Here is a 22,711-nt window from a genome sequence, read left to right on the forward strand (position 1 = left end):
ATACTGTATTAACCTCACCTTTAAGAGGAGATATACTGTATTAATCACACCTTTAAGATGAGATGAGATATATTATATTAACCACACCTTTAAGAGGAGATATACTGTATTAACCACACCTTTAAGATGAGATGAGATATACTCTATTAACCACACCTTTAAGAGGATATATACTGTATTAACCACACCTTTAAGAGGATAGGAGATATACTGTATTAACCACACCTTTAAGATGAGATGAGATATACTGTATTAACCACACCTTTAAGAGGAGAGGAGATATACTGTATTAACCACACCTTTAAGATGAGATATACTGTATTAACCACACCTCTAAGAGGAGATATACTGTATTAACCACACCTTTAAGATGAGATGAGATATACTGTATTAACCTCACCTTTAAGAGGATAGGGGATATAATGTATTAATCACACCTTTAAGATAGGATATACTGTATTAACCACACCTCTAAGAGGAGATATACTGTATTAACCACACCTTTAAGATGAGAGGAGATATCCTGTATTAACCACACCTTTAAGATGAGATGAGATATACTGTATTAACCACACCTTTAAGAGGAGAGGAGATATACTGTATTAACCACACCTTTAAGAGGATATATACTGTATTAACCACACCTTTAAGATGAGAGGAGATATCCTGTATTAACCACACCTTTAAGATGAGATGAGATATACTGTATTAACCACACCTTTAAGAGGAGAGGAGATATCCTGTATTAACCACACCTTTAAGAGGATATATACTGTATTAACCACACCTTTAAGATGAGATATACTGTATTAACCACACCTTTAAGAGGATATATACTGTATTAACCACACCTTTAAGAGGATATATACTGTATTAACCACACCTTTAAGATGAAATCAGATATACTGTATTAACCACACCTTTAAGATGAGATGAGATATACTCTATTAACCACACCTTTAAGAGGATATATACTGTATTAACCACACCTTTAAGAGGATAGGAGATATACTGTATTAACCACACCTTTAAGATGAGATGAGATATACTGTATTAACCACACCTTTAAGAGGAGAGGAGATATACTGTATTAACCACACCTTTAAGAGGACATATACTGTATTAAACTCACCTTTAAGAGGAGAGGAGATATACTGTATTAACCACACCTTTAAGATGAGATATACTGTATTAACCACACCTCTAAGATGAGATATACTGTATTAACCACACCTTTAAGATGAGATGAGATATACTGTATTAACCTCACCTTTAAGAGGATAGGAGATATAATGTATTAATCACACCTTTAAGATAGGATATACTGTATTAACCACACCTCTAAGAGGAGATATACTGTATTAACCACACCTTTAAGATGAGATGAGATATACTGTATTAACCTCACCTTTAAGAGGATAGGAGATATAATGTATTAATCACACCTTTAAGATGATATATACTTTATTAATCACACCTTTAAGATGAGATATACTGTATTAACCACACCTTTAAGATGAGACATACTGTATTAATCACACCTTTAAGATGAGATATACTGTATTAATCACACCTTTAAGATGAGATATACTGTATTAATCACACCTTTAAGATGAGATATACTGTATTAACAACACCTTTAAGATGAGACATACTGTATTAATCACACCTTTAAGATGAGATATATTGTATTAATCACACCTTTAAGATGAGATATACTGTATTAATCACACCTTTAAGATGAGATATACTGTATTAACCTCACCTTTAAGATGAGATATACTGTATTAATCACAACTTTAAGATGAGATATACTGTATTAACCAAACCTTTAAGGGGAGATATACTGTATTAACCACACCTTTAAGAGGATAGGAGATATACTGTATTAAACACACCTTTAAGAGGATATATACTGTATTAACCACACCTTTAAGATGAGAGGAGATATACTGTATTAACCTCACCTTTAAGAGGAGAGGAGATATACTGTATTAACCACACCTTTAAGATGAGATATACTGTATTAACCACACCTTTAAGATTAGATATACTGTATTAACCACACCTTTAAGAGGAGATATACTGTATTAACCTCACCTTTAAGATGAGATATACTGTATTAATCACAACTTTAAGATGAGATATACTGTATTAACCAAACCTTTAAGGGGAGATATACTGTATTAACCACACCTTTAAGAGGAGAGGAGATATACTGTATTAACCACACCTTTAAGAGGATATATACTGTATTAACCACACCTTTAAGATGAGATCAGATATACTGTATTAACCACACCTTTAAGCTGAGATGAGATATACTCTATTAACCACACCTTTAAGAGGATATATACTGTATTAACCACACCTTTAAGAGGAGAGGAGATATACTGTATTAACCACACCTTTAAGATGAGAGGAGATATACTGTATTAACCTCACCTTTAATAGGAGAGGAGATATACTGTATTAACCACACCTTTAAGATGAGATGAGATATACTGTATTAACCACACCTTTAAGATGAGATGAGATATATTGTATTAACCACACCTTTAAGAGGAGATATACTGTATTAATCACACCTTTAAGATGAGATATACTGTATTAACCACACCTTTAAGATGAGATATACTGTATTAACCACACCTTTAAGATGAGATATACTGTATTAATCACACCTTTTAGATGAGATATACTGTACTGTATTAATCACACCTTTAAGATGAGAAATACTGTATTAATCACACCTTTAAGATGAGATATACTGTATTAACCACACCTTTAATAGGAGAGGAGATATCCTGTATTAACCACACCTTTAAGAGGATATATACTGTATTAACCACACCTTTAAGATGAGATCAGATATACTGTATTAACCACACCTTTAAGATGAGATGAGATATACTGTATTAACGTCACATTTAAGATTATATATACTGTATTAACCACACCTTTAAGATGATATATACTGTATTAAACACACCTTTAAGATTATACATACTGTATTAACCACACCTTTAAGATGAGATATACTGTATTAACCACACCTTTAAGAGGAGAGGATATATACTGTATTAACCACACATTTAAGAGGATATATACTGTATTAACCTCACCTTTAAGAAGAGATCAGATATACTGTATTAACCACACCTTTAAGATGAGATGAGATATACTCTATTAACCACACCTTTAAGAGGATATATACTGTATTAACCACACCTTTAAGAGGATAGGAGATATACTGTATTAACCACACCTTTAAGATGAGATGAGATATACTGTATTAACCACACCTTTAAGAGGATATATTCTATATTAACCTCACCTTTAAGAGGAGAGGAGATATACTGTATTAACCACACTTTTAAGATCAGATATACTGTATTAACCACACCTTTAAGAGGAGATATACTGTATTAACCACACCTTTAAGAGGAGATATACTGTATTAACCACACCTTTAAGAGGAGATATACTGTATTAACCACACATTTAAGAGGAGAGGAGATATAGATATAGATATAGGAACCAGCAGGTGACCACGGCGTTACTGTCCGTGTTCCGTGACATCCAAACCAGTGGTGCATGGTCTGTCACGAGGGTGAAGTGCCGTCCCAATAAGTAATACTTCAGCGTTTCCAGCGTCCACTTAATTCATTCTCCACTGTGGAATATCTTTGTTCCCGCGGAAACAGCTTCCGGCTAATGTGCACGACTGGGTTTTCCTCACCTTCATGTAGCTGTGATAGGACGGCACCCACCCCTGTTTTGGACACATCGGTCTGTACCACCAGTGGTTTGGAGAAGTCCGGGGTCACCAGCACAGGTCCAGATCACAGTGATCCCTTTAGGTTCTCTCCGTCTCCTTGGTCCACGTCACCTGCACGGGCAGATGGCTCCTGGTCAGATCTGTCAGTCGGCTGGCTAGGGAGGCAAAGTGGGGAATAAATCTCCGGTAGTAACTAGTCAACCCCACAAACGTGCGTACCTTCTTCTTGGTGAGGGGGTGGGGCCTACACTTTCTTCACCTGCCGTTTGACACATCCCCTCCCGATCATGTACACCAGGTACTCCCACAAGCCCAGCCGACATTTCTGTTAGCCCCGCCTCCCGTAAGGCCGGCAATACTCAGTTGTGTCTCCCACTCGCTCCCAGGGATCACAATAATCGTCGATATCCAGTGGCGAAAGTATTCAAATTGTCATTTTTCCTGTTTTGTTGTCGTATCATTTGATTTACACAACGCCACTTTGAAGTTGCAAAATACGTTTTATTGTGAAACAAACAAGAAATATGCGTGCATAAACTTCAGCGTGCATAACTATTCACCCCCCCCCCCCCCCAAAGTCAAAACTCTGTAGAGCAACCATTTACAGCAATTACAGCTGCAAGTCTCTTGGGGTATGTCTCTTTAAGCTTGGCACATCCAGCCACTTGGATTTTTTCCCATTCTTCAAGGCGAAACTGCTCCAGCTCCTTCAAGTTGGAATGATTCCGCTGATGTACAGCAATCTTTAAGTAATACCACAGATTCTCAATTGGAATGAGGTTTGGGCTTTGACTAGGCCATTCCAAGACATTTACATTTAAATTACATTTTCCCCTTAACTTAAGCTTACCCCCTCCTTTTTCGAACATTCTGTTAAAAATCGCGCAACATTTCAGCGTCCTGCTACTCATGCCAGGAATATAGTATATGCATATGATTAGTATGTGTGGATAGAAAACACTCTGAAGTTTCTAAAACTGGTTAAATCACGGCTGTGACTATAACAGAGCGTGTGTTTCATCGAAAAGCGCAAGAAAAACTGGTCACTGAAAGCTGAAAATAATATCCATGCGCCACTTGCATGAATTGTTTAAAGGACACCAAATTAAATATGGACACGGATGCAATTCCTTCAGCTTCCACACGATGTCGCCATTGTCGTCATTTTCCTGATAATTATTTATTGGGAAAACAAAGGAGAGGGATTCCATTTCTTCCGGTCTCCGACAGGATGTTTTGGAGGAAAGTTTTCCGACCATGATTTCAAGACGTGGAGCTATTGAATACACATCGCCCCGTGATCATTTTGATAGATTATAAACGTTTACTAATACCTAAAGTTGGATTACAAAAGTATTTCGAAGAGTTTTGTGAAAGTTTATCGTCGACTTTTTTAATTTTAAAAAATGACGCAGCGTTTTGAAACAATGTTTTTTTCTGAATTACACAGTTTCCATAGATGGCTATTTTGGGTATATATGGAACGATTTAATCGAAAAAAAGACCCAATAGTGATGTTTATGGGGCATATAGGAGTGCCAAGAAAGAAGCTCGTCAAAGGTAATGAATGTTTTATATTTTATTTCTGCGTTTTTGTGTAGCGCCGGCTACGTTAATTATTTTGTTTACGTCGCCTTCAGGCATTTTGGGGTGTTGCATGCTATCAGATAATAGCTTCTCATGCTTTCGCCGAAAAGCATTTTAAAAATCTGACTTGTTGGCTAGATTCACAACGAGTGTAGCTTTAATTCAATACCCTGCATGTGTATTTTAATGAACGTTTGAGTTTTAACGAGTACATTTAGCATTTAGCGTAGCGCATTTGCATTTCCAGGTGCCTACTTGAGACGTCTGCGTCTCAAGTAGGATCAAGAGGTTAAAGCACTCAAGTGTTGCTTTAGCAGTATGCTTATGGTCATTGTCCTGCTGGAAAGTGAACCTCTGACCCAGTCTCAAATCTCTGGAAGACTGAAACAGGTTTCCCTCAAGAATTTCCCTGTATTTAGCGCCATCCATCATTTCTTCAATTCTGACCAGTTTCCCAGTCCCTGACGATTAAAAACATCCCCACAGCACGATGCTTCCCCCACAATGCCTCACGGTGGGGATTGTACTCGCGGTAATGAGAGGGGTTGGGTTTGTGCCAGACATAGCATTTTTCTTGATGGCCAAAAAATATACAATTTAATCTCATCTGACCAGAGTGCCTTCTTCTTCTTTAAGGCCATTTTTCTTAAAGGTCAAAAACGGAAATAGAGCGCTCAAAGTACATGAACCTGGTGTCAGGAAAAAAAGAACAAGCCATTTATCTATCGTAATTTACGATAAATTGTGCAATGTACAATTGGTGATGATTAAAGAAATGTGTTTTTTCTTTTCAAAAAAGTTACAGACCCAGTTGGCGTGTTCAGACAAATCTGTTAAGGCGGGTTTTGGAGCTCTACGTGATTTCTGTGATTTTCTGTGATTTTCTGAACTCACACACACACACACACAAAGTCAATGGGGAGTAACACAGTGTGAGGCTTACAGACACACAGAGCCTGCAAAATGTACCTGCGTTCAAACTATCAAAGACCCGTCAGACCTAGAGCTCTGAAATGTCGAGAAACAACCTAGTCCATTTGCAATGACTTCAATTAATTTTGACCATTGTGAAAATGACGACTTCCCAGAGTCACAAGACTAGGTTCATATTGAAACCGCTTCGGCCCATAGAAACGGACCCTAAAGTTTCTGTCCGATCATTCAGGGACCTCGCAGCAACGCCCAGAAAAAAAGTGGATTTTCAGCACTAATTAAGGTCGCTGCTCGGGCTCCAAATGACCTATCGAGCCGAAACTCGGGATTCGGGGTTGTCTCTGCTAGGCCTACACATAATGTCAGAACTGGACCCACAGCTAGAATGTAACTACGTGTTTTAAGTTTATATTTAGACGGAAGGTGGCCTGAATTTTGGGCCTGCTCTGAAATATGTGATAGTTGGCTTCTAAACGAGTTGGACAAAGTGGGTTTGGTGTCAGTTTGTATCAGTTTGGTGTCAGAATGATATCTTATTGACTGATGGACTCTGACTTGATGGCTGACTTTTGTCCGTTTGCAATAAGTTTAAACAGTGATGAACCATCACCAAATTCACATGCTGAAATCAACACCAACGAGAAATGGAGAGGAACCACTATCACTGCCCGGCCATCCCAAGTTCAACGGGCCAGTCAATTGGGCATTTCTGAAGTATATTAGACCATGTCCAATTTGTGATGCTAAATGCCCATTGTAAGACATTCCAAATGGACAGCCGTGCACCTGGTAATATGTACGGGTTACTAAGAGCACATTTTTTAAATGTTTTTTAATGCCTTCAGGGGAGGAGTCCATGGCCAGAGAGGGAGCACCCCCCACCCGTGCCCATCCAATAGAGGGCATAATGAAATCCACCAAGTATCAGGCAATTTTGGCTGACAATCTGGTTTTCTCTGCCAGAAGGCTGGGATTGGCCGTAGGTCCCAGCCATCTGGCAGACAATGACCTAAAACATACCTTAAGATCCACACAGAAAACGTCCTTATTGAGGTGTGTGTCCGGCTGCTGCATAAAAAGGCCTCTGCGAGAGGGAGGGACAGACAGACAGACAGGAACAGTGACAGGAAGATGGAGAGAGAGGAAGGGGGGAGAGAGAGAGAGAGAGAGAGAGAGAGAGAGAGACAGAGAGAGAGAGGTAGAGAGCGAGAGAGGGATACAGAGACAGACAGAGAGACAGAAACAGTGACAGGAAGATGGAGAGAGATGGAAGGGGGAGAGAGAGAGGCAGAGAGAGAGGTAGAGAGAGAGGTAGAGAGAGAGAGAGGGATACAGAGACAGACAGAGAGACAGAGGGACAGAAACAGTGACAGGAAGATGGAGAGAGATGGAAGGGGGAGAGAGAGAGAGAGAGAGAGAGAGAGACAGAGACAGACAGACAGTCTATGTACAGTATCACTATTGAGGCCAGTACAGTTCTGCTCAGTATTAAAAGGCCCTGTGTCCAGAGGGACTGAAGCTAAGGGAAAGGGACAGACAGACAGACAGACAGACAGACAGACAGTATCAGTCAGAGATTTGCTGTCACTATTGAGGCCAGTACAGTTCTGCTCAGTATTAAAAGGCCCTGTGTCCAGAGGGACTGAAGCTAAGGGAAAGGGACAGCCAGAGGCTCTTTAAAATGGGTTCCTCTCCGTCAGTACTATATATAGGGTCTCCGACCACTGGATTAACCTCAGGACCTAGGCTACGTCCTCGGCACTCTTCATGGCTGTACATTATACACTTACATTATAGCGTGTCTCACAGCTGGAACACATGGAAACAACCACAGATAACTGCTGAATGTGGGACAGGACATGAACTGGGTCTTGGTCTGACTGCAGAAAGTCAAATGGACCCTGTTAGAGTGACAGACACCACTTAATGTAATGATAATACTAGTCTGAGAGGATGAGAAATATTCGCAATGAGACTGCCTCTTTGTCCCCAATCCACTCCAATCTTTTGTAATGCCTAAACACTAATGACATAGTAGTAATAGATGAGGAGATGAGGAAAGGCAATATTTCAACCAGAAGGTCTTGGAGTCCAATAGCTACTGAATGATGTCATAGCTAACAGAGTACCATAGCTACTGAATGATGTCATAGCTAACAGAGTACCATAGCTACTGAATGAAGGTCTAGGTGTGATGTCATAGCTAACTGAGTCCCATAGCTACTCAATGAAGGTCTAGGTGTGATGTCATAGCTAACAGAGTACCATAGCTACTGAATGAAGGTGTGATGTCATAGCTAACAGAGTACCATAGCTACTGAATGAAGGTCTAGATGTGATGTCATAGCTAACAGAGTACCATAGCTACTGAATGAAGGTCTAGATGGGATGTGGTAGCTAGCAGAGTCCCATAGCTACTGAATGAAGGTCTAGATGGGAGGGGTGGATGGAGTGATGGAGTGATGGAGGGAAGGATTGTGGATAGATGGTGAGATGAGGGAGGGAGGGAGGGATGAGGATATGGAGGGATGATGGATGGAGGGATGTAGTATAGATGGTGAGATGATGGGGACCACAGACATTTCAATCTCTTTCCATTTTTCTCTATTGTCAATCAGTCAGACATCAGAGTACCCATCACTCACCTCCAACCTACATTAGACTGGTTTAATGTTTAGATTACAAATCTCTTCCTGTGACTCAGCCAATCAAGCACTCACCCCTGCCCCCAGCACCCCCCACATAGCCCCTTCCTAAGCCAATGGGTGTTGATTGATTTTATTCGTATGAAGACATGTTATTAGATAGAGAACAGCTGATCATCAGCTGTCTTAGACAAGAGAACAGGACAGGAGGAGAAGGAGAAGGGGGAGCGGAAGAGAGAAGGGTGGAAGGAGGAGAAGGACAAGGCCATCTGTAGAACAAAGCCTCCGCGGCCAGGAGTTGCCCTGCCGTAACCCAGGAACCAGAGGATGAGTGATGAGAGAGAGAGGTCTGGTCTTAGCAGCTTGTTATTGTGTGACATAATGAGCATCTCAGCACAATGACAATGAAGAACAGTCAGAAATCATCACTGCAAAACAACTTTAGCAATGTGTTGAACACCGGATTTGAGCTTGTAGACACACACACACACACACACACACACACACACACACACACACACAGCTGTGCAACCTGATCTCATAGTTTCACGTTGGGATTTAACGTAATTGACCTTGGTCTATTTTACAAATGTAACCAATACAGTGGTCTCTAAAATTACTGGAACCCCTGAATGGCAATGTACAAACAATACTTATATCAAATAAAATATAAACCATAATATATAAACAATACATTATAAACAATATAATTATACAGAGAAACTGAGAAATACTGTATTTTATTAATGTTTCAATGGCACCAACCAAAATCATACAATTATTTAATACAAAATACATTCCACCAAAATCAAGGTTTTGTAATTATTAATCCTCATTTAGTACTTGGTGCCACCGCCTCTGGTAAGGATAACAGCATGGAGTCTTTTCCTGTAATGCTTGACAACGTTAAGGAACACATTTGAAGGGATTTTGGACCATTCCTCTATTCAGATCCTTCACATTCTTGGGTTTGCGCTTATCAACTGCCATCTTCCACTCAGCCCACAGGTTTTCGAATGGATTGCGGTACCGCGACTGAGATGGCCATGGCAGAACATTGATTTTGTTGTCACAGAACAATTTCTGTGTGGATCTTGAGGTATGTTTGGGGTCATTGTCTTGTTGGAAAGTCCACCTACGGCCAAGTCCCAGGTTTCTGGCAGAGGCAACCAGATTGTCAGCCAAAATTGCCTGATACTTGGTGAATTTCATTATGCCATCAACCTTAAAACCTCACTAGGGTACGTGGGACGCTATTCATTATAAAAATTCATAAAACATACAGGTGTTATACATCGGTTTAAAGATTAACTTAACCACAGTGTCAGATTTCAAAAAGCCTTTACGGCAAAAGCATACCATGCAATTATCTGAGAACAGCGCCCAGCAGACAAATCATTACAAACAGTTACCAGCCAAGTAGAGGAGTTAGATAAGTCAGAAATAGCGATACAATTAATCACTTACCTTTGATGATCTTCATATGGTTGCACTCACAAGACTCCCATTTACTCAATAAATGTTTGTTTTGTTCGATACAGATTCTCTTTATATCCAAAAACCTCTGTTTTGTTCGCTCGTTTTGTTCAGTAATCCACAGGCTCAAACGCAGTCACAACAGGCGGACGTAAAATCCAATTAGTGTCCGTAAAGTTCGTAGAAACATGTCAAATGACGTTTATAATCAATCCTCAGGTTGTTTTTATCCTAAATAATCGATAATATTTAAACCGGACAACAACGTCAGCAAGCAAACAGCAAGCAATGCAGGTGTAGAAGCACGGTGGTAGGAAAAACTCCCATGAAAGACCAAAACCTATGAAGAAACCTAGAGAGGAACCAGGCTATGAGGGGTGGCCAGTCCTCTTCTGGCTGTGCCGGGTGGAGATTATAACAGAACATGGCCAAGATGTAGGTGGTATAGAGTACAGTATATACATATGAGATGAGTAATGTAGGGTATGTAAACATTATATTAAGTGGCTAGTGACACATTTTTTACATGTATGGCAGCAGCCACTCAGTGTTAGTGGTGGCTGTTTAACAGTCTGATGGCCTTGAGATAGAAGCTGTTTTTTATTCTCTCGGTCCCTGCTTTGATGCACCTGTACTGACCTCGCCTTCTGGATGATAGCGGGGTGAACAGGCAGTGGCTCGGGTGGTTGTTGTCCTTGATGATCTATATGGCCTTCCTGTGACATCGGGTGGTGTAGGTGTCCTGGAGGGCAGGTAGTTTGCCCCCAGTGATGCGTTGTACAGACCTCACTATCCTCTGGAGAGCCTTACGGTTGTGGGGGGTGCAGTTGCCGTACCAGACGGTGATACTGCCCAACAGGATGCTCTCGATTGTACATCTGTAAAAGTTTGTGAGTGCTTTTGGTGATAAGCCGAATTTCTTCAGCCTCCTGTCACACGCTGTCACTGTGGGTGGACCAATTCAGTTTGTCCGTGATGTGTACGCAGAGGAACTTAAAACTTTCTTCCCTTTCCACTACTGTCCCGTCGATGTGGATAGGGGGGTGCTCCCTCTGCTGTTTCCTGAAGTCCACGATCATCTCCTTTGTTTTGTTGACGTTGAGAGTGAGGTTTTCTATCGTATTATTGACTGTATGTTTGTTTATTCCATGTGTAACTCTGTGTTGTTGTATGTGTCGAACTGCTTTGCTTTATCTTGGCCAGGTCGCAGTTATGAAGTAGTCACTTCTCTAGTCACTTCATAAACCAGGGTTGGCTGGCCTTCTCTAGTCACTTCATAAACCAGGGTTGGGTGGCCTCCTCTAGTCACTTCATAAACCAGGGTTGGCTAGCCTCCTCTAGTCACTTCATAAACCAGGGTTGGCTAGCCTCCTCTAGTCACTTCATAAACCAGAGTTGGCTAGCCTCCTCTAGTCACTTCATAAACCAGGGTTGGCTAGCCTCCTCTAGTCACTTCATAAACCAGGGTTGGCTAGCCTCCTCTAGTCACTTCATAAACCAGGGTTGGCTAGCCTCCTCTAGTCACTTCATAAACCAGGGTTGGCTAGCCTCCTCTAGTCACTTCATAAACCAGGGTTGGCTAGCCTCCTCTAGTCACTTCATAAACCAGGGTTGGCTAGCCTCCTCTAGTCATTTCATAAACCAGGGTTGGCTAGCCTCCTCTAGTCACTTCATAAACCAGGGTTGGCTAGCCTCCTCTAGTCACTTCATAAACCAGGGTTGGCTGGCCTCCTCTAGTCACTTCATAAACCAGGGTTGGTTAGCTTCCTCTAGTCACTTCATAAACCAGGACCAGCAGACACGCCTCTCACAACATGACACTACCAGGACCAGCAGACACACCTCTCACAGGATGAAACTACCAGGACCAGCAGACACCTCTCACAGTATGACACTACCAGGACCAGCAGACACACCTCTCACAACATGACACTGCCAGGACCAGCGGACACACCTCTCACAGTATGAAACTACCAGGACCAGCAGACACCTCTCACAGTATGAAACTACCGGGACCAGCAGACACCTCTCACCATATGAAACTACCAAGACCAGCAGACACACCTCTCACAACATGACACTACCAGGACCAGCAGACACACCTCTCACAACATGACACTGCCAGGACCAGCGGACACACCTCTCACAGTATGAAACTACCAGGACCAGCAGACACCTCTCACAGTATGAAACTACCGGGACCAGCAGACACCTCTCACCATATGAAACTACCAAGACCAGCAGACACACCTCTCACAGTATAAAACTACCAGGACGAGCAGACACACCTCTCACAACATGACACTACCAGGACCAGACACCTCTCACAGCATGACACTACCAGGACCAGCAGACACACCTCTCACAACATGAAACTACCAGGACCAGCAGACACCTCTCAAAGTATGAAACTACCAGGACCAGCAGACACACCTCTCACAACATGACACTGCCAGGACCAGCAGACACCTCTCACAGTATGAAACTACCAGGACCAGCATACACCTCTCACAGTATGACACTACCAGGACCAGCAGACACCTCTCACAGTATGAAACTACCAGGACCAGCATACACCTCTCACAGTATGACACTACCAGGACCAGCAGACACCTCTCACAGTATGACACCTCTCACAGTATGAAACTACCAGGACCAGCAGACACACCTCTCACAGTATGAAACTACCAGGACCAGCAGACACACCTCTCACACCCAATTAATCATCATTCTACCATCTCCTCTCCCTAGATATCCCTCCATTCTCCCATACTGTCTCACTTGGGACTTGAACCTTCCCCAATATATCCATCCAGTTTCCCATGGTGTCTCACTAGGGACTTGAACCTCTCCCAATACATTCTCCCATTGTGTCTCACTAGGGAGTTGAACCTCTCCCAATACATTCTCCCTTTGTGTCTCACTAGGGACTTGAACCTCTCCCAATACATTCTCCCATTGTGTCTCACTAGGGACTTGAACCTCTCCCAATACATTCTCCCATTGTGTCTCACTAGGGACTTGAACCTCTCCCAATACATTCTCCCATTGTGTCTCACTAGGGACTTGAACCTCTCCCAATACATTCTCCCATTGTGTCTCACTAGGGACTTGAACCTCTCACAATACATTCTCCCATTGTGTCTCACTAGGGACTTGAACCTCTCCAAATACATTCTCCCTTTGTGTCTCACTAGGGACTTGAACCTCTCCCAATACATTCTCCCATTGGGTCTCACTAGGGACTTGAACCTCTCCCAATACATTCTCCCTTTGTGTCTCACTAGGGACTTGAACCTCTCCCAATACATTCTCCCATTGGGTCTCACTAGGGACTTGAACCTCTCCAAATACATTCTCCCTTTGTGTCTCACTAGGGAGTTGAACCTCTCCCAATACATTCTCCCTTTGTGTCTCACTAGGGAGTTGAACCTCTCCCAATACATTCTCCCATTGGGTCTCACTAGGGACTTGAACCTCTCCCAATACATTCTCCCTTTGTGTCTCACTAGGTACTTGAACCTCTCCCAATACATTCTCCCTTTGTGTCTCACTAGGGACTTGAACCTCTCCCAATACATTCTCCCATTGGGTCTCACTATGGACTTGAACCTCTCCAAATACATTATCCCATTGTGTCTCACTAGGGACTTGAACCTCTCCAAATACATTTTCCCATTGGGTCTCACTAGGGACTTGAACCTCTCCCAATGCATTCTCCCATTGTGTCTCACTAGGGACTTGAACCTCTCACAATACATTCTCCCATTGTGTCTCACTAGGGACTTGAACCTCTCCCAATACATTCTCCCATTGGGTCTCACTAGGGACTTGAACCTCTCACAATACATTCTCCCATTGTGTCTCACTAGGGACTTGAACCTCTCCCAATACATTCTCCCATTGGGTCTCACTAGGGACTTGAACCTCTCACAATACATTCTCCCATTGTGTCTCACTTGGGACTTGAACCTCTCACAATACATTCTCCCATTGTGTCTCACTAGGGACTTGAACCTCTCCAAATACATTCTCCCTTTGTGTCTCACTAGGGACTTGAACCTCTCCCAATACATTCTCCCATTGTGTCTCACTAGGGACTTGAACCTCTCACAATACATTCTCCCATTGTGTCTCACTAGGGACTTGAACCTCTCCCAATACATTCTCCCATTGGGTCTCACTAGGGACTTGAACCTCTCCCAATACATTCTCCCATTGTGTCTCACTAGGGACTTGAACCTCTCCCAATACATTCTCCCTTTGTGTCTCACTAGGGACTTGAACCTCTCCCAATACATTATCCCATTGTGTCTCACTAGGGACTTGAACCTCTCCCAATACATTCTCCCTTTGTGTCTCACTAGGGACTTGAACCTCTCCCAATACATTCTCCCTTTGTGTCTCACTAGGGACTTGAACCTCTCCCAATACATTCTCCCATTGGGTCTCACTAGGGACTTGAACCTCTCCCAATACATTCTCCCATTGTGTCTCACTAGGGACTTGAACCTCTCCCAATACATTCTCCCTTTGTGTCTCACTAGGGACTTGAACCTCTCCCAATACATTCTCCCTTTGTGTCTCACTAGGGACTTGAACCTCTCCAAATACATTATCCCATTGTGTCTCACTAGGGACTTGAACCTCTCCCAATACATTCTCCCTTTGTGTCTCACTAGGGACTTGAACCTCTCCAAATACATTATCCCATTGTGTCTCACTAGGGACTTGAACCTCTCCAAATACATTATCCCATTGTGTCTCACTAGGGACTTGAACCTCTCCAAATACATTATCCCATTGTGTCTCACTAGGGACTTGAACCTCTCCAAATACATTCTCCCATTGTGTCTCACTAGGGACTTGAACCTCTCCAAATACATTATCCCATTGTGTCTCACTAGGGACTTGAACCTCTCCCAATACATTCTCCCTTTGTGTCTCACTAGGGACTTGAACCTCTCCCAATACATTCTCCCATTGGGTCTCACTAGGGACTTGAACCTCTCCCAATACATTCTCCCATTGTGTCTCACTAGGGACTTGAACCTCTCCCAATACATTCTCCCTTTGTGTCTCACTAGGGACTTGAACCTCTCCCAATACATTCTCCCTTTGTGTCTCACTAGGGACTTGAACCTCTCCCAATACATTCTCCCTTTGTGTCTCACTAGGGACTTGAACCTCTCCCAATACATTCTCCCATTGTGTCTCACTAGGGACTTGAACCTCTCCCAATACATTCTCCCATTGTGTCTCACTAGGGACTTGAACCTCTCCCAATACATTCTCCCTTTGTGTCTCACTAGGGACTTGAACCTCTCCCAATACATTCTCCCTTTGTGTCTCACTAGGGACTTGAACCTCTCCCAATACATTCTCCCATTGTGTCTCACTAGGGACTTGAACCTCTCCAAATACATTTTCCCATTGTGTCTCACTAGGGACTTGAACCTCTCCCAATACATTCTCCCTTTGTGTCTCACTAGGGACTTGAACCTCTCCCAGTACATTCTCCCTTTGTGTCTCACTAGGGACTTGAACCTCTCCCAATACATTCTCCCATTGGGTCTCACTAGGGACTTGAACCTCTCCCAATACATTCTCCCTTTGTGTCTCACTAGGTACTTGAAGCTCTCCCAATACATTCTCCCTTTGTGTCTCACTAGGTACTTGAAGCTCTCCCAATACATTCTCCCATTGGGTCTCACTAGGGAGTTGAACCTCTCCAAATACATTCTCCCATTGGGTCTCACTAGGGACTTGAACCTCTCCCAATACATTCTCCCATTGTGTCTCACTAGGGACTTGAACCTCTCCCAATACATTCTCCCATGCTGTTTCACTAGGGACCTCCCCATCTGCAACATTTCTGCCTAAATATTCCCCAAAATAAACATTTTACCCAAGACCACAATTTTTTCTACTGACTGACTGTGGTCCTTTAAATCCTCAGGATCTCAATATTGGGAAGGTTTTCCTAATGTTTTGTACACTCAGTGTATATTGAAGTACACTGTGTACTGTACTCTCTTAGAAATAAAAGGTGTTATCTAGATCCTGAAAGGTTTCTACCTGGAACCAAAAGGTGTTATCTAGATCCTAAAATGGTTCTACCTGGAACCAAAAGGTGCATCTAGAACATAGAAGTGTTTTACCTGGAACCAAACAGTGCTATCTAGAACCTAAAAGGGTTCTTTGGCTGTCGTCATAGGAGAACCCTTTGAAGAACCCTTGTCTCAGGTAGAACCCTTTTGGGTTTGATGTAGAACCCTTTCCACTGAGGGTTCTACATCAAACCCGAATGGGTTTTACCTGGAACCAAAAATAGTTTTTCTTTGGGGACCGCCAAAGAACCCTTTTGCAACCATTTTCTTAGAAGCTTACAGTATATACTGTACATCATTAATGCAGCCCATTAGAGACGTGCTTGTTTACAACGGAAAGAGGGTCTTCAGTACAGAAACCAATGAAACACTGACATTACTCCCAATTCCACATTCCAGTAGCTCCCTCCCTCCCTCCCTGGGTCAACCATTTACACCGTCTAAACTGTTCCCATACTTCTCCCGTTCCAAAGGACCTCCAGAGGAGTGTGTGAGTCCTACAAGGAGGTAGAGAAGAATAGTGGTATTTCAGCCTCAGGCTGTGTGTGTGTGTTGCAGCTGGAGTCCTCAGAGGCTATAAGTCATTAATAGAGTCTGGTTGCTGTGGAAACACACACACACAAACATGTAGTTTCTTGATGCCCTCTGTGCTCTCTCCCAGGCTTTGTGGGTCATCATGTCTTTACCAAGAGCTAACATTCTCTCTCTCTCTCTCTCTCTCTCTCTCTCTCTCTCTCTCTCTCTCTCTCTCTCTCTCTCTCTCTCTCTCTCTCTCTCTCTCTCTCTCTCTCTCTCTCTCTCTCTCTCTCTCTCTCTCTCTCTCTCTCTCTCTCTCTCTCTCTCTCTCTCTCTCTCTCTCTCTCTCTCTCTCTCTCTCTCTCTCTCTCTCTCTCTCTCTCTCTCTCTCTCTCTCTCTGCACTTATAAATTACACAGGCATGACATTTAGCTTTCGCTCACAAATATCTGCTTTTACTGTGAGTGTGTGAGAGAGAGTCTACAAGCTCAAAGCCGGTGTTCAACACATTGCTAAAGTTGTTTTTGCAGTGATGATTTCTGCCAATCCACTGTGTTCTTGTAGGCAGTTGATTGACAACTGTTCAGTGTATCAGTCAGAACTCCTGTGTTCAGTGTATCAGTCAGAACTCCAGTATTCAGTGTATCAGTCAGAATTCCAGTATTCAGTGTATCAGTCAGAACTCCTGTGTTCAGTGTATCAGTCAGAACTCCTGTGTTCAGTGTATCAGTCAGAAATCCAGTGTTCAGTGTATCAGTCAGAACTCCAGTATTCAGTGTATCAGTCAGAACTCCAGTGTTCAGTGTATCAGTCAGAACTCCTGTGTTCAGTGTATCAGTCAGAACTCCTGTGTTCAGTGTATCAGTCAGAACTCCAGTGTTCAGTGTATCAGTCAGAACTCCTGTGTTCAGTGTATTAGTCAGAACTCCAGTATTCAGTGTATTAGTCAGAACTCCAGTATTCAGTGTATCAGTCAGAACTCCAGTGTTCAGTGTATCAGTCAGAACTCCAGTGTATCAGTCAGAACTCCTGTGTTCAGTGTATCAGTCAGAACTCCTGTGTTCAGTGTATCAGTCAGAACTCCTGTGTTCAGTGTATCAGTCGTGACTCCAGTGTTCAGTGTATCAGTAATGACTTCAGTGTTCATTATATCCTACAGATCTGCAGTATTCAGTGTTTCAGACAGAACTCCAGTGTATCAGTCAGAACTCCAGTGTTCATCATCTGCTCTGCTGTTAACTCCAATTGTCCTCATCATCTGCCCCTATTGTCCTCATCATCTGCCCCTATTGTCCTCATCATCTGCTCTGCTGTTAACTCCAATTGTCCTCATCATCTGCTCCTATTGTCCTCATCATCTGCTCAACTGTTGACTCCTATTGTCCTCATCATCTGCTCTGCTGTTAACTCCAATTGTCCTCATCATGTTCACTGCTCTAGAAAGACAAGCTTATTGGTGTACTACAGAATTCTTGCATTCACACACGCACACACACACACACATGGCCACTGACAGATAACCTGCTCTCCCTTGAAATAAACACACACAAACTCACAAACACACACGAATGCACACACACACACACACACATCGATAGCAGTTATAAATTGATTATGGTGCAGCAGCTGGCCTCAATTTCTAACAGACCTCTCTCTCTGTCCTCCCACTGCCTCTCACACCTTTCCATACTCAACCTGAGTGTATGTGTGTATACATGCGTGTGTGTGTGTCCTTGGGGAAAGACCATCATCTCCGTAGCCTGGTTGCAACTGAAGCTGCTGAGGGATGATTGTTCCGGGGTCATTTCAGACGCGCAGCAGAACAGAGCCCGCTCTGTCGTAATTATCACCATCATTCGCTCTGGTTTGATTAGCATAACCACCCCCTGGGTGGGAGGGGCCATGAGGTCTGGTAGAGAACACAGAGAGGGTATATGGGTAAAATGAGTAGAGTAGGAAACCAACGAAGACATATTTAAAAGTTTGGGAGCTCTTTTTTTTAAGGTCAAGGTAATTGGGCTTTATGTGACACCCCTCTCTTCCATCATCTCTGCTCTCCCTCATTCATCTAACTCATCTTCATGCTAAATAGAACATTCAATGTCCTGTATCGTTGGATGTGTTTGAAAGTGTACCGACACTAGCATTGGAATGTGCTCTACAAGTTAACTTGGAGTGCCAAGTTGTGTTTTAACCAAAAGGTTGTTGGTCACCTCCCAATTCTGTCACCACAGAGCTTCAGTTTTTTTTTTCTTCTCGGATGTATGTAGAAAGATGTACAGTCGAGGCTGGCCTCCGGCACATAGAGAAGAGAGAGAGGTAGAGAGACAGAGGTATTCTGACAGAGTAATGGAGCGAGGAGGACAGAGAAAGAGGGGAGGGAGTGAGTAGAGAGAGTGAGATACAGTGAGAGAGAGAGAGAGGTAGAGAGACAGAGGTATTCTGACAGAGTAATGGAGCGAGGAGGACAGAGAAAGAGGGGAGTGAGGGAGAGAGCCAGAGAGAGAGAAAGAGAGAGAGAGCGTGAGGGAGATAGCAGGGAGTGGGCCTCAGAGCGGATGCTAATTTTGAGCAGGACTCACTTTATCAAATTAGTGAAAACAGGAACATTTTATATGTGGCTAGAAATTAATAAGGAAATTATCTCAACATAGAAAAATGTCCTCATGTGTTCTAACTACATCCCCCCAATTGAATCCCCATACTTTAATGAAGACAGCTTCTCCATCCTGGAGGGGGAAATCAATCATTTCCAGGCCCGGGGACATGTACTAGTCTGTGGCGACCTTAATGCCAGAACTGGACAAGAACCTGACACCCTCAGCACCTAGGGGGACAAACACCTGCCTGGAGGTGACAGCATTCCATCCCCCATATGGAACTATGACAAAACAAACAACAAAAACGGGTCACAACTCCTGCAGCTCTGTCGCCCGCTGGGTCACTACATAGTCAAATGGCTTCGAGGGGACTGTCACAGTAGGTACACCTACAGATCATCTCGTCGATGGAGGGCCTACACCAGCACGTAGATAATCTGCACAGATTCTGCCAGACCCGGGCCCTGACAGACAATCTCTGTAACATAAAAATAATGGTGTTCCAAAAGAAGGTCCAGTTGCCAGGACAACAAATACACATTCCATCTAGACACCTTTGCCCTGGAGCACACAAAAAACGATGCATACCTCAGCCTAAACATCAGTGCCACAGGAAACTTCCACAAAGCTGTGAACAAGCTGAGAGACAAAGCAAGAAGGGCCTCTATGCCTTCAAAAGTAACATAAAATTCAACATACCAAATAGGATCTGGCAAAAAATACTTTAATCAATTATAGAACCCATTGCCCTTTATGGTTGTGAGGTATGGGGTCTGCTCACCAACCAAGAATTTACTAAATGGGAAGAACACCAAATTCAGACTCTGCATGCAGAATTCTGCAAAAATATCCTCTGTGTACAACGTAGAACACCAAATAATGCATGCAGAGCAGAATTAGGCCGATACCCGCTAATGATCAAAATCCAGAATAGAGCTGTTAAATTCTATAACCACCTAAAATGATTCCCAAACCTTCCATAACAAAGCCATCAATTACAGAGAGATAAACCTGGAGAATAGTCCCCTGAGCAAGCTAGTCCTGGGGCTCTGTTAATAAACACAAACACACCCCACAGAGCCACAGGACAGCAACACAATTAGACCCAAATAAATCATGAGGAAACAAAAAGATAATTACTTGACACAAAAAAATAAAATAAAAAAATAAACGAGCAAACTAGAATGCTATTTGGCCCTAAACAGAGAGTACACAGTGGCAGAATACCTGACCACTGTGACTAACCCAAACTTAAGGAAAGCTTTAACTACAGTGCCTTGCGAAAGTATTCGGCCCCCTTGAACTTTGCGACCTTTTGCCACATTTCAGGCTTCAAACATAAAGATATAAAACTGTATTTTTTTGTGAAGAATCAACAACAAGTGGGACACAATCATGAAGTGGAACGACATTTATTGGATATTTCAAACTTTTTTAACATATCAAAAACTGAAAAATTGGGCATGCAAAATTATTCAGCCCCTTTACTTTCAGTGCAGCAAACTCTCTCCAGAAGTTCAGTGAGGATCTCTGAATGATCCAATGTTGACCTAAATGACTAATGAAGATAAATACAATCCACCTGTGTGTAATCAAGTCTCCGTATAAATGCACCTGCACTGTGATAGTCTCAGAGGTCCGTTAAAAGCGCAGAGAGCATCATGAAGAACAAGGAACACACCAGGCAGGTCCGAGATACTGTGAAGAAGTTTAAAGCCGGATTTGGATACAAAAAGATTTCCCAAGCTTTAAACATCCCAAGGAGCACTGTGCAAGCGATAATATTGAAATGGAAGGAGTATCAGACCACTGCAAATCTACCAAGACCTGGCCGTCCCTCTAAACTTTCAGCTCATACAAGGAGAAGACTGATCAGAGATGCAGCCAAGAGGCCCATGATCACTCTGGATGAACTGCAGAGATCTACAGCTGAGGTGGGAGACTCTGTCCATTTGACAACAATCAGTCGTATATTGCACAAATCTGGCCTTTATGGAAGAGTGGCAAGAAGAAAGCCATTTCTTAAAGATATCCATAAAAAGTGTTGTTTAAAGTTTGCCACAAGCCACCTGGGAGACACACCAAACATGTGGAAGAAGGTGCTCTGGTCAGATGAAACCAAAATTGAACTTTTTGGCAACAATGCAAAACGTTATGTTTGGCGTAAAAGCAACACAGCTGAACACACCATCCCCACTGTCAAACATGGTGGTGGCAGCATCATGGTTTGGGCCTGCTTTTCTTCAGCAGGGACAGGGAAGATGGTTAAAATTGATGGGAAGATGGATGGATCCAAATACAGGACCATTCTGGAAGAAAACCTGATGGAGTCTGCAAAAGACCTGAGACTGGGACGGAGATTTGTCTTCCAACAAGACAATGATCCAAAACATAAAGAAAAATCTACAATGGAATGGTTCAAAAATAAACATATCCAGGTGTTAGAATGGCCAAGTCAAAGTCCAGACCTGAATCCAATCGAGAATCTTTTGAAAGAACTGAAAACTGCTGTTCACAAATGCTCTCCATCCAACCTCACTGAGCTCGAGCTGTTTTACAAGGAGGAATGGGAAAAAAATTCAGTCTCTCGATGTGCAAAACTGATAGAGACATACCCCAAGCGACTTACAGCTGTAATCGCAGCAAAAGGTGGCGCTACAAAGTATTAACTTAAGGGGGCTGAATAATTTTGCACGCCCAATTTTTCAGTTTTTGATTTGTTAAAAAAGTTTGAAATATCCAATAAATGTCGTTCCACTTCATGATTGTGTCCCACTTGTTGATTCTTCACAAAAAAAATACAGTTTTATATCTTTATGTTTGAAGCCTGAAATGTGGCAAAAGGTCGCAAAGTTCAAGGGGGCCAAATACTTTCGCAATGCACTGTATGTACAGTCTCAGTGAGGATATTCTTGCTATTGAGAAAGGCCGCCGTAGGCAGACATGGCTCTCAAGAGAAGACTGGCTATGTGCACACTGCCCACAAAATGAGGTGGAAACTGAGCTGTACTTCTTAACCTCCTGTCAAGCGTATGACCAAATTAGAGACACATATTTCCATCA

The sequence above is a fragment of the Oncorhynchus clarkii genome, chromosome 16 (genome assembly GCF_045791955.1).
Source record: "Oncorhynchus clarkii lewisi isolate Uvic-CL-2024 chromosome 16, UVic_Ocla_1.0, whole genome shotgun sequence".
Lineage (NCBI taxonomy): Eukaryota > Metazoa > Chordata > Actinopteri > Salmoniformes > Salmonidae > Oncorhynchus > Oncorhynchus clarkii.